The sequence below is a fragment of the Macadamia integrifolia genome, chromosome 4, assembly GCF_013358625.1.
Source record: "Macadamia integrifolia cultivar HAES 741 chromosome 4, SCU_Mint_v3, whole genome shotgun sequence".
NCBI classification, from domain to species: Eukaryota; Viridiplantae; Streptophyta; class Magnoliopsida; order Proteales; family Proteaceae; genus Macadamia; species Macadamia integrifolia.
In genome coordinates this window covers 9,267,522-9,280,698 of record NC_056560.1, presented here as the reverse complement: position 1 = coordinate 9,280,698, position 13,177 = coordinate 9,267,522, and the positions used below count along the sequence as shown (strand labels likewise).

Genomic DNA, 13,177 nt, shown 5'->3' with positions numbered 1-13,177 from the left:
GCAGCAATAGTAACAAACATGGTACAAGGCACAAGAAGGATTGTAGCAAGCAACACAACAATAGAATAGGGCAATGATTGCGGAGTTGGCCACAACCACAAGTGCCAGAGAACATCTAGTTAATCATGTATCTATAGCACCACCTCCAGCTCCTACACCCCTTGCTCCTCAGTTAGCCACTAGGATACCAGCCACAATACAAACTACTAGTGGCCAAACATCTCAAGCAGTCCCAGATTCGGGTACTCTCACAGGGCAGCAGACACCAGAGACCCCTCCAATAGTACAAGTATTATGGATAGATTCCAGTACATTGATAGAGAAGTTGTAGAAGTATCGGCCCCCATATTTTAGTGGAGTGAGTCATGATCCCTTGGCTCCTTCTAAATGGGTAGAGGGAGTAGAGAAAGCATTGGCAACTTTGGGCTGCAATGATGAGAAGAAAATCGTGTGTGCCACCTCTTAGTTGTAGAATGAAGTTCATGCTTGGTGGAAGGCTACCAGACCTATACTATTAGCTACACATCCACACCCTACTTGGGAGCAATTTGTCGAAGTCATTTATGGGAATTATTTTCCTATCAGTGTGAGAGATATAAAGAAGTCTGAATTCATGCCATTGGTCCAAGGTCCTAAATCAGTATTGGATTACCCGCAACAATTTGAAGCTTTATACTATTTTTCTCCATAACATATGAAGAATGATAATGCAAAGGTCAGGAAATTTGAGAAGGGTCTGAGATCCAGCATTGGAGCTATCTTCTTTGCACATCAGCTTCAGACTTATGCTAAAGTTGTCCAAGCTGCCAAGTCCATTGAAGACAAGTAGAGAGAAGGTTATCATGCCCAGGTAGCAAGAAGATCCAAAACAACGAATATAGGAAGACAATTTGGGAGATTTGTCAAGCGAGCCACTTCTTCTACCACTGTACACAGAAAGACAGGTTCAAGTCAGGCTTCTGTCCCATCACAACCAACCATCACTACTGCTAAACCCATCTCTGTGAGATGTTATTTAAGCAAACAATTGGGACATTATGCTAGATTTTGTCCTCAGAAGAAGCCTGGAGAACCAAGTGTGACTTCTAATTCATATGTATCCACCAAGAAACCATAGACATCTGGGAAAGTATATGCACTAACAGCAGAAGAAGCTGAAGTTACACCTGGAGTAGTGATAGGTACAGTGATTCTGTCTATGATACCAATAATTCTACTATTTGATTATGGTGCATCTCATTCTTTTGTGTCATCTTATTTTTCTCCTAGGATGGGAATAGAACCAAAAAGGTTAGCACATAAATTGATGGTTAGTACACCCATTGGATTCATTGTAGACTTAGAAGATGTATATGAGCCCTATACTATTCAGATATGTGGACGAGATATGATAGCTCATTTGATCTGTGTAGATATGAGGGACTTTGATGTGATATTGGGGATGAATTGGTTGTCAGCATATCGAGCTTTTGTGCTTTGCATAGAGAAGAAGATACTATTTAGACCCAGAGGCGGAGATGAATTTACATTTCAAGGCCACAGAAAAGACTAGAGAAAGAGGTTATTGATTTCTGCTACTCAAGTCCAGAAATTATTAGAGGAAGGATGTGAAGCTTATGTGGCATGTATCAAAGATACCACCAAGAAGACTACAACCCTAGAAGAGTTGGAGGTGATAAGAGAATTCCCTAATGTGTTTCCTAAGGATCTATGTAGTATACCCCCAGATAGAGAGACAGAATTTTGTATTGATCTAATACCTAGGGCAACACCTGTGTCTAAGGCTCCGCATAGGATGGTTCCTGCTGAATTGAAAGAATAAAAAGAACAAATGCAAGATTTACTGAAGAAGAGTTTTATTAGACCGAGTGTATCACCTTGGGGAGCTCCAGTCTTGTTTGTGAAGAAGAAGATGGAAGTATGTGGATGTGCATTGATTATCGGGAATAGAACAAGTTAACCATCAAGAATCAATATCCATTACCCTGCATCGATAATCTGTTTGACCAGTTGCAAGGTGCCACTAGTTTCTCTAAAATTGATTGAGATCTGGGTATCATCAGTTGAAGATCAAGGAGAGTGATATACAAAAGACAACATTTAGGACCAGGTATGGCCACTATGAATTCATGGTTATGCCATTCGAGTTAACTAATGCTCTAGCAGCCTTTATGGGATTGATGAACAGGGTGTTTCATGATATGTTGGATCAATATGTCATAGTGTTTATAGATGACACTTTGATTTATTCCAAGAGCAAAGAAGATCATGTAACTCATCTGAGGTCTACATTGTAGAGGTTGAGGGAAAAGCTGTTGTATGCTAAATTTAGCAAATGTGAATTTTGGTTGTCACAGGTGAATTTCTTGGGCATATTGTATCTGCTAGAGGTATTGAAGTTGACCCTGGGAAGGTTAAAGCAATAATAGATTGGGAGTCTCCAAAGAATGTCAGTGAAATATGAAGTTTCCTAGGTTTAGCAGGTTATTATAGAAGATTTATTGAAAATTTTGCCTGGATTTCTGCCCCTATGGCTCAGTTGATCAGAAAAGGAGTCAAGTTTGAATAGACAGAGGAATGTGAAAACAGTTTTCAAGAGTTGAAGAATTGACTAGTAACAGCTCCAGTCTGTACTATTCCAGATGGTACCTCAAGTATGGTAGTCCACAGTGATGCATCCAAACAAGGTCTGGGATGTGTGCTGATGCAGAATGGTAGAGTGATTGCATATGCTTCCAGACAACTGAAGGAGTATGAAAAGAATTATCCTACCCACGATCTGGAATTTACAGCTGTCATCTTTGCATTGAAGATTTGACGTCATTATTTGTATGGAGAAAATATGAAATATACAGTGACCATAAAAGCCTCAAATATCTCTTCACTCAGAAAGAGTTGAATATGAGACAGAGAAGATGGTTGGAATTGTTGAAAGATTATGAATGTACCATCCACTACCATCCAGGGAAAGCTAATGTACTAGCAGATGCACTCAGCCGGAAGCATAAATGTCACACCTTAATTCCAGTAAACCCAACTAACCTTAGGAATACCGGTGGTGTGAGTAAGACGCGTACATGTCTTACAATCCTACCGGGATCTCTGATAGCAGTACCTTAACATAAACAATCTCACAACATGAACCAAACCAATTGCAGTGGAATCAGTGTATAATCGCGGAATCATAATTAAAATGGGGATCATCTAGTGATATCATATAAACATAACCAAGTTATCCCATTACAAAATTTAAGACTTATACATAATAAGCCTAAAATATAAAATCACCAGGTCAGTATCAGAATATCAAAAATACGCTGTGCATCTCATGGTGCCGTGTATGCACAGTAGTCACAGGCACAATCCTGATCATGCTCTTTGGCTTCTGACATCCACCAGTCACCTATGCCATAGTCAGGTCCCGCCGAGGTTGAATCACCATGTAGTGGCACTACTGTACCTGCATCATCATCTAAAAGGGGGCATATACATGGGGTGAGCTTCCGACTTGCTCAGTGAGGGGTGGGGTTCATGCACAACCAAGCACAAGCATTCACATATATAATATTCCATGATGACATGTATACATGAATTAAACACATAGTCCATGATGCGAATAATGCAATCCATTTGATTATTAAACCACCTAACCATACAACTAAGTCTGGTAATGCTACTACGTGACATTTGACTGTATCCCTGGTCTCAGTACCGCCATCGACTACATAGTGATACAAGCCCTAGCCGTGATTAGGAGCCTACTAGTCCTGGGATGCGTCCATCGGTCACCCAGCAAACCCCTGATAACCCACTCCTGGCAGTCACTGCACCAGGATCACCATCGACCATTCTGAACGAGTTCCCGCCTCCGGCAACAATCACATCGTACAGTGGGTGTGGCATTCTGGGAAGGTTCATCGAACATACCACCATTGGGTTATCCAACACCTTACCCCTTGTTGACAAGGGGACGTAACATGGGGAATGTCACTTAGCCACAATATCCTACATGACTTTCATAATGATACAGTTAGTATGGACCACACGACATCGGGATCGCCATCGGCCATGAAGCAGGTCCATTTCCAAGTATAGTCCCAGGGACATGATTCTGGGATACCATCGGCCACAAGGTGTAACCCATGACTATATACCTATTCTAGCATACAAAGCAGTTGAGTATGGACTACACAACACTGGGATTCCCATCAGTCACGAAGCGTATCCATTTCCAAATGTAGTCTCGGAGTACACGATACCGGGAACCCATCGGCCACAAAGTGTATTCTGCGACTACATCTAAGCTAATGCACATAATCAATGCATAAATACAACAAACATATGACAATCACGGTACCAGAACCACCTCGGCTACACCGAATTCCGTCTCACAACATACATTTCATATCATTTCCATCAAAATATAACATGTTATAGAACATCATCATCATTTAAGAAATTTCAATAATCATGTGAAATTCCTACACATGTGAGTAGTTCTATAATAATTAAAACAATACCAAAATAAAGTCAACCATCCCTCACCTTGATTAAGTTTGAACGGATCTGGTTTCAAGTACGGCCACCTAGTGTTCAATTTAATTTTGACCTTGGGGTAAGTGCGCGTCTCTATCCTAGACACAAAGGCAATCGAGTGTTATTGCATGTCAGGAACATCGGGGAGAAACCATAGGGTTTAACCCCAAAGGAGTTAGACATTGTCCAACTTGGATAGTACAAGTCACTGGATTCAGTCACCGGAAACAGGGTTGGAACCCACCGGATTCATCAGATGTGAATCCGGTGGCCCTGGCAGAGAGCTCCTAAGGCTTAGATACCTCACCAGAAACAACCACCGGATCTTGACCCTGTGTTTCCAGTGGGTGTTTTTGGTGGAAACACAGAAACTACCCATAGATTTTGGGGCTTTCCAACTCGGGTCCGACCACCGGGATTTGTTTCGTGGAGTCTATAGAGGTGTTCCTAGATAATTTTAAGCTAAAGAAATCCCGATTCCATTGGAACATTTAGGAGATACATCAATTGAACGATTAAGACCCTAGATGGTCATTTGGTCACAAGTGTTACCGGAGCTCACAGGCTTGGTTTGAGCTCAACAATCACACCGGGGATGTGAAACATGCACTCCCCAAGCTTAGGGAGGTGTGGAGGTCAAGCTTCACATCCATACTCACCTTACCCTAGCTCAAAACGAAGAGAGAGAGAGTGGTAGAAGAGGTGGCTCTTACCTCTAGCAGGGATTTCCGTAACTAAGCAGGTAGCTGGCACCAAGGTGAGCTCCAAACTCCTTCCTCTTCTTCTTCTTCCTTTCTCTTCCTTTCTCTTCCTTTCTCTTCCTTTCTCTTCCTTTCTCTTCCTTTTTCTCCTCTTCTTTTCCTCTCCCACGTTTTGTGCAAATGAGAGGTGAGAAATGAACTCACCTCTCCTATTTATGTCAAGTTGTGTTCTTAGGCTCTGTTTGGTTGGCCCTTGTTTGGTCCAAGTAGGTTAATTCGACATTCGGGATACGCAGACCCATCTCCTTGGACTCATATGAAGTACAAGTGATGGGGAAGGTGTGGGAGAGTGCGTGTGATCATTTGGGGCTATTCCTGATGCAGTTGGTGGGGTCCACGGGCATCAGAACCAATTCAGCAACACAAGTGGCCACCGGATTCAGCCCACCGGATCCAGACCTAGGTGCTTCCGGTGGTCTATTTCTGGTGGTCAAGACAGTTTGTTGTCTTGACTGCTTGCTATCCACAAGTTAGTCTTGCACGGGTAGTTGCCCTAGGCTATGCACATGGCCTTCTGGAAGTTTTTGTGCATGTCGGGATTCGAGTGTAGGGTGTCGGGTCACTTACCATCTGTGATCGGAAGGCTTGAATCCCCTCCAGTTGGATTGGCAAGCAACACACAAGAAAGTGGGGTCATCTCTCTCCCTTTTGCAATGTGTAGCAGCGATCCAAAACCCAGTGGTACTTTCCAACTTCGGTCCGAGACCTATCACAGTAGTTCAAATTAGACCGTGTTGGGGCACAAGTGTAACAATCCCCCCCACCTTACAAGAATTTCGTCCTCAAAATTAGACATACCTGGTAAATCAAATAGTCCAGGTTACTACTTCTTCAAGTCATCTTCCTGCTCCCAGGATGCTTCTTGTTCTGGGTGATTCATCCATTTCACCTTTACGAAGGATACAATGCGGTTGCGGAGAATGTGGTCCTTCCAGTCAACAATCTTCTCTGGGTACTCCACGTAGGCAAAATCCTCGTCCAACTCATGTGGTATGTAAGTCGAGACGTGAGTGGGTCAGAAATATACTTCCTCAGCATAGATACATAGAAGACATTATGTGTATCCTCCAACTCTGGTGGTAGAGCTATCCTGTAGGCCACTAGTCCAATGCTTTCTAGTATATCATACGGTCCCATAAATCTAGGACTCAACTTTCCCTTCTTACCGAACTGCATCATTCCCTTGACTGGGGAGATCCACAAGAATACCTTGTCTCCAACCCCAAACTGCAGATGCTTCCTCCTGACATCTGCATAACTCTTTTGTCTGGACTGAGCTGCCTAGATTCTTCCTTAATCACATTCACCTTCTCGTTAGTGGCCTATATCAAATCCGGACCTAGAATGTGTCATTCACCAACTTTGTCCCAATACAAAGGAGTCCGACATTTCCTACCATACTGTGCCTTGAATGGAGACATACCGATAGTGGCCTAGTAACTATTGTTGTAGGAGAACTCAATAAGAGAGATGTGCTCATCCCAGCTGTAACTCATATTCAAGGCACATGCTCGAAGTAGGTCCTCCAAGGTCTGGATGGTCCTCTCTGATTGTCCATCTGTCTCAGGGTGGAATGCCGTGTTGAAATTTAATTATGTGCCCATAGCCTGCTGCACACACGTCCAGAACTTGGAAGTGAATCCGGGATCTCGATCAGAGATGATGCTAACGGGTACACCATGCAACCAGATGATTTTATCAATGTACAGCTTAGCCAACTTGACCATGGAAAAAGTGACCTTAATTGGGATGAAGTGAGATGCCTTGGTCAAGCGGTCCACAACTACCCAAATGGCGTCCATACCCTAGCTGGTGCGAGGTAAGCCCGTGATGAAGTCCATAGTAATATTCTCCCATTTCCACTCTGGAATAGGTAACGACTGTAGTAAACCATGGGGCCTTTATCTTTCAGCCTTGAATTGCTGGCATTTGAGGCACCTTGCAACATGCATGGCCACATCATTCTTCATTCCCTTCCACCAGTAGGAACCTTTACGATCCTTGTACATCTTGGTGCTGCCGGGGTGAATGGAGTATGGAGAGCTGTGTGCTTCTCTTAAAAGCATCTCTCAAATCACCATCACTAGGCACACATAATCTCCCGTTGAACTTAAGAATCCCCCCTTTAGTTAGGGAGAAATCCGGGTCCTTCTGGTTTCCTTTCTTGCAGTCAACTATCAATTTCTGCAACTTTGCATCAGCACCCTGAACTGCAGTAATTCTGTCCACTATGCTGGGTTGTACCACTAATGCCAATAGTGACAAGGTGACACCTTCCACTAGTAGTTCCAAATTCAGCTTCCTGGCTTCTTCTATGAGGTACTCATTAGTGGTCAAGGATGCAAGAGTCAGTGACTAAGATTTCTGACTAAGTGCATTGGCTACCACATTGGCCTTCCTTGGGTGGTAGTGAATAGTATAGTCATAATCCTTCATCAACTCCAACCAACGTCTCTGCCTCATGTTGTGCTCCTTTTGAGTGAAGAAGTAGTTGATGTTCTTGTGGTCACTATATATCTCACTCTTCTCACCATACAAGTAATGCCTCCAGATTTTCAAGGCAAAAATCATCACTGCCAATTCCAAGTCATGGGTGGGGTAGTTCTTCTCATAGTCCTTCAACTGACAAGATGCATAGGCATTGACTTTCCCCTATTGCATCAACACATAGCCCAATCCCAGCTTGGAGGCATCACTATACACAACCATACCACCTGTACTGATCGGAATAGTCAAGACAACTTTTGCCTTAGTTCCTTGAAGCTCTTTTCACAAGCGTCAGACCACTCAAACTTCACACCCTTACGTGTGAGTCAGGTCATTGGTTTAGAAATGCGGGAGAGGTTCTCGGTAAACCTCCTGTAGTATCTGGCCAACTCCAGAAAACTATGGATATCTGCCACATTCTTAGGAGTGTCCCACTCTAGAATTGCCTTCACCTTGCCTGGGTCAACCTCTATACCCTTATCTGAGACAATGTGACCTAGTAATGCCACTTGTGAAAGCCAGAACTCACACTTGCTGAATTTGGCATAGAGTTGCTTTTCTCTTAGACGTTGTAGTACTAGCCTAAGGTGAACAACATCTTCCTCTACACTCTTGGAGTAAACCAAGATGTCATCAATGAACACAATCACAAACTTGTCTAAGTCATCCTAAAATACCCAGTTCATCAAGTCCATGAATGCAGCCGATGCATTGGTCATTCCAAATGACATCATAAGAACTTGTAATGTCCATACCGAGATCTGAAATCTGTTTTACTAACATCACTATCCTTGATGCTGAGCTAGTGGTAGCCCGATCTAAGGTCAATCTTAGAGAATACCTTAGCACCTTGTAGTTGGTCGAATAAATCATCAATCCTTGGCAAAGGATACCGCATCTTGATGGTTAACTTGTTAAGCCCCCGATAATCAATGCACAACCTCATGCTTCTGTTCTTCTTTTTGACGAACAATACCGGTGCTCCCTATGGGGATACACTAGGTCTAATGAATCCTTTCTTCAGAAGGTCCTGAAGTTGCACCTGTAATTCCTTCAGTTCTGTGGGAACCATACGGTAAGGAGCTTTCGACACTGGTGCCGAGTCAGGGAGTAGGTCTATAACAAATCTATCTCTTGGTCTGGAGGCAATCCTATCAAGTCATCTGAAAATACATCGAGAAATTCCCTTACCACACTCAGTTCGGTCAATGGTCAGACCTCTATCCCAGTATCTATCACAGATGCCAAGTAGCTTTGACACCATTGATCTAGTAACTTCTTCATCTGAAGTGCTGACACAATGATCTTTTTTTGTTTCTTTGGCTTCTCCCCCACTAAAGTAAATTCTCCCTCATCATGGGGTCTGAAAATTATCACCTTTTCTGCACATAGCACATTAAAATCGGTCATATCCAACTAGATCAAGTGTGCATTCAAGTCATGTCCATTTATGGTCACCGGACACTGCTCATACACGTAATTCAAACCCACCACACTTCCTGTGGGTGTACTCACTGCCAAGCACTGGGTCAAGCTCTTGAGTGGAATTCTCATCTTCTTCGCAAATGTCAATGACACAAATGAAGGGGATACTCCTGAATCAAATAACACATATGCAGGTAATGATATCAATAATGTACTTGTCACCACTCCCGGTGTAGCTTATGCAGCCTCTGTGGTCATAGCAAATACCCTTCCTTGTGGTCTCTAGCCCTGTGATGATTGGGCCAACCAATTGGTTGTATAAGCCTGCTGGGGCCTAGGTGGCAGGGTATAAGGTGCATCACCCGGTCTCCGATGGGGTCATGTCCGGGCTAGGTGACTTGGTTGGTCACAATGGAAACACCTAGGGCTTGAACCCACAGATTGAGAAATACCACTGGAGCGAGAGGACTGGGAGGCTTCACTTGCTTTTGGCCTTCTTGATTGGACTGGAGTTTGGTTCATAGAAGGGCCTCTGGAGTGCTTACTGGCTCCCTTGGAATCAGAGGACACCATGGGCCTCTTCCCCATTCCTTGTTGGGCCGAGAAATTGTCCTTATGTCGGTCCTCAATGGACTTGGCCACTTAAACCACTTCAGCATACGTCTGTAGCTTCAACCCAACCATAATAGAACTGATGTTTGGCCTCAACCCCTTTTCAAACTTCTTGGCCTTGGACCTATCATTTTGAATGTGCTCTGAAGCAAAGTAGTACAACTCCTCGTACCTTTGTCGGTACTCTAGCACTGATCGGGATCCTTGCACCAAATTAGATAACTCACTCTCTCTCCTATCCCGAAAGCTCTCAGGGAAGTAATTCCCAAAGGTCTCCTTAAAGTCTTCCCAAGTAGGGGTGGGGTTGGTTGCTCTCATAATGGGCTCAATAGCCCTCCACCAAGCATCGACTTCATTTTGCAATTTGTAGCTAACACATAGTATTTTCTACTCATCATTGCAGCCCATCAACTTAAAGACTTTCTCCGTACCCCCAATCTATCTTGAGGGGAGCAACTGATCATGGTTCACATTGGAGAAGTATGGAGGCCTCAGCCTTTGGAACTTCTCCATCATTTTAGTTAGGTCAGTCCAACCCTCTACGTGTGCCTGGGCCTGCCGTTGCACTTGCCCGGGTACTTGTCCTTGAAACTGCCCTTGCACCTGACCTTGCACATGTTCGTGCACTTGCCCTTGCATCCCATCGGATGTCTGAAGGGTGGCTGGTGCCGGTGGAGTAGGGGGTGTGGGAGGTGCATTCCAGGCTCCAATTATCACATCCCATTCACGTAGAACTGGATTGGTGACTAGGTTCCCTTCGGGTAACCCAAGACTAACCAGGATCATCTAATACAGTTACCACAGCACAAGAAGCCACATATAACATGGAAATTTTATAATGTAATTCAGCAGAAGTCTTGTCATACATATACCTGTGAATTTCCCCACTTACTCTTGTTACCAAAATTGTTATATATCGTATATTTACTGTTGCCCTGCAATGCAACTCTCTCACGGGCATCCGACTCTGTCACCAAATCCCTTTGGGGCTCATTAATCTCCCACTGGAGATTCTTCAGTGAACCCTGGCACTTGTTCCTCTACCATGAAACCTATAAAATCATCTAAAAAGGTGTGTACACAAGGGGTGAGCTCATTAGCTCAGTAAATGGAAAGAAAGACTCACACAAGCAATTGCATTTCAAATGTTACTATATGCATGAGATTCATTTTAGACCTATCCACCTAGGCAACATTACTAAATCATAGGTTATGTGCTACTCACATCCATAGTGCGTGTATGCCGTTGGTACGAGACGCATTCTCCACCCCGTGATACACTCATAGGGTTGTTTGAGAGGGCCAGCTATGAGTACTCGAAAATGTAAATCTTGGCCGAACCATAACAGAAATATAATCTTGGCTGAACCACAACAGAAAAGTAAATCATGGCTGAACCACAATAGAAAATAAATGCAGTACGCTCAGCCCTCTGAATATACCACCAAAGTTTCCAACTGTCCTAATGATCAGCCGGGCATACTTCTAACCACAACGGCGGTCAGTGACCGATGCTTCCCCCCAGTGATAACCCAACATCTAAACCTCTATTGGGAAGGGTTGTAGCACGAGAGAATGTCGAATCCTAACCACATGCTATATGAGATAGTATGACTACATAGTAATTCTATGTCCCATTTCATGATGTACCAATGCATTCGTTTCCAAGCCGACTACGGCATCTAATCTAGCCATTCAATACATGCCCGACTAATCATCATCAGAATCCAACAATCGATATATCTATGCTCATGATTCAAAACAAATAACGAGTATTTGGAAAGTTAAAGATACAACATATTCATTCCTAAATGCATATGCATGAGAATGGCATTCATAATGTCAAGATAATATATATGAAATGAAGATGATACCATAAACACTCCCAAAAATGAAATCAATGTCCTCTCCCCACTTACCTATTCTAGTATAAGAATATGCACACACGGCACGAGTAAGATCCGACGTATGAAGACGAGAGTCTCGAAACCTAACACAGAAAGGAAACTTAGAATACATCTATTCTGGGATTATGAAAATGATGAAAGACATAGTCACGATGCATTTAACAATGTAAAGGAGACTGTCGATGATTTCGAGCTAAAATGGAGGCCATTAGTCTATAGGTGGGTCATAGAGGTGGGTAGGAGAACCTAGCTGTGCAAGTTGTCTAGGCAGACCACACTCAAACACACACTGGCGGGTGTTACCGGCGGGTCTGGTGCTCGTCGGTCTTACCTGTCGGTAGGACCCCGGGGCTAACCCATGACTAGTGGGTGCTACCGGAGGGTCAAGGTACCCCGCTGGTCTTACCCGCCGATGTACCCCGGAGCCTAGCTAAGACCAGTGGGTTATACCGGTGGGTGTATGTACCCACCGATCTTACCCGCCTATAGGCTCCGAAGCCCAGGTAAGACTAGGGTGTCACACTGGTGGGTCTGGTTACCTGCCGGTGCTACCCACTAGTGTTCGATGGGTTCTGCTGTCCTTCTTCTCTTCGTCATCCCACCTCTTGGGAATCCAAGGCGGTTGTTTCAAACTCATTTCCCACACACTTAAGGCTTCATCCACCTGAACATATCATAGATCTAAGTTCAAATCAAGGTATTGGGCACAAAATCATACCTTAGCTTAAGAAACCCCAAAACTTAGGATCCTTTTCCCAACTCAAAATGTCACTAAAATGCTTTCAAATCTTGATTTCCCTTCCTTTAAACCTTCAAAAAAATCACATAAGGTTTCTATTTACTCTTTGATTTGACCGCATACAAGAGGGTTTCATCATATTCCAAGGGTTTATGGCATTACCTACCTCAATATGTAGATCTCAAGGTGCTGATCACTATTCTGGCGACGAAAAGGCAAGATACGGCTTCAGAAATCAAGGGGGAGCACTTTTCTTTACTTCCTTCCCTCCTCTTCCCTCTTTTCTCTCTCTTCTTTTCTCCTCTCCACCAACGCTTGCTAAAATAATAAATGGGAGAGAGAAGTAAATGCTATTTATACCTTGAGTTATAAATATCTACTAGGGTCTATTTTGTTTTGTCATTCCATGGCCCGAAACGCATTAAATCGCGATATCGGGCGAAGTAGCTGGTATTATCGTGCACACATGGGTTCATTATGACGAGGAACCTGAAACACACGTGCCCACCTAGTTAGGCTTGCTGGGGCCCACGTTTCCCCATAGATGGGTCACACTGGGGGGTCGCACCCACTAGTAACCGCCCACCTATTGGCCAGAACATGGCCAACCTTGCTGGATTTTGGTGGAAAATGGTTCTCAACAAGCACCACTTGTCGTGCACCAAGCCCTCACCATCAAATACGATAACATACATTTTCTACTCGTACAT

General features: G+C 43.7%; 1 long non-coding RNA gene across 1 annotated transcript; it reads right to left on the bottom strand.

Annotated features, from left to right (window-relative positions):
* Nucleotides 1-3,165: 3,165 nt before the first annotated feature.
* Nucleotides 3,166-11,939, bottom strand: LOC122076473. Its single transcript, XR_006139488.1, has 2 exons — nucleotides 11,741-11,939; nucleotides 3,166-3,472 (listed from the first exon to the last, which is right to left on the bottom strand). It is a non-coding gene; the product is annotated as an uncharacterized LOC122076473 (long non-coding RNA).
* Nucleotides 11,940-13,177: the final 1,238 nt, after the last annotated feature.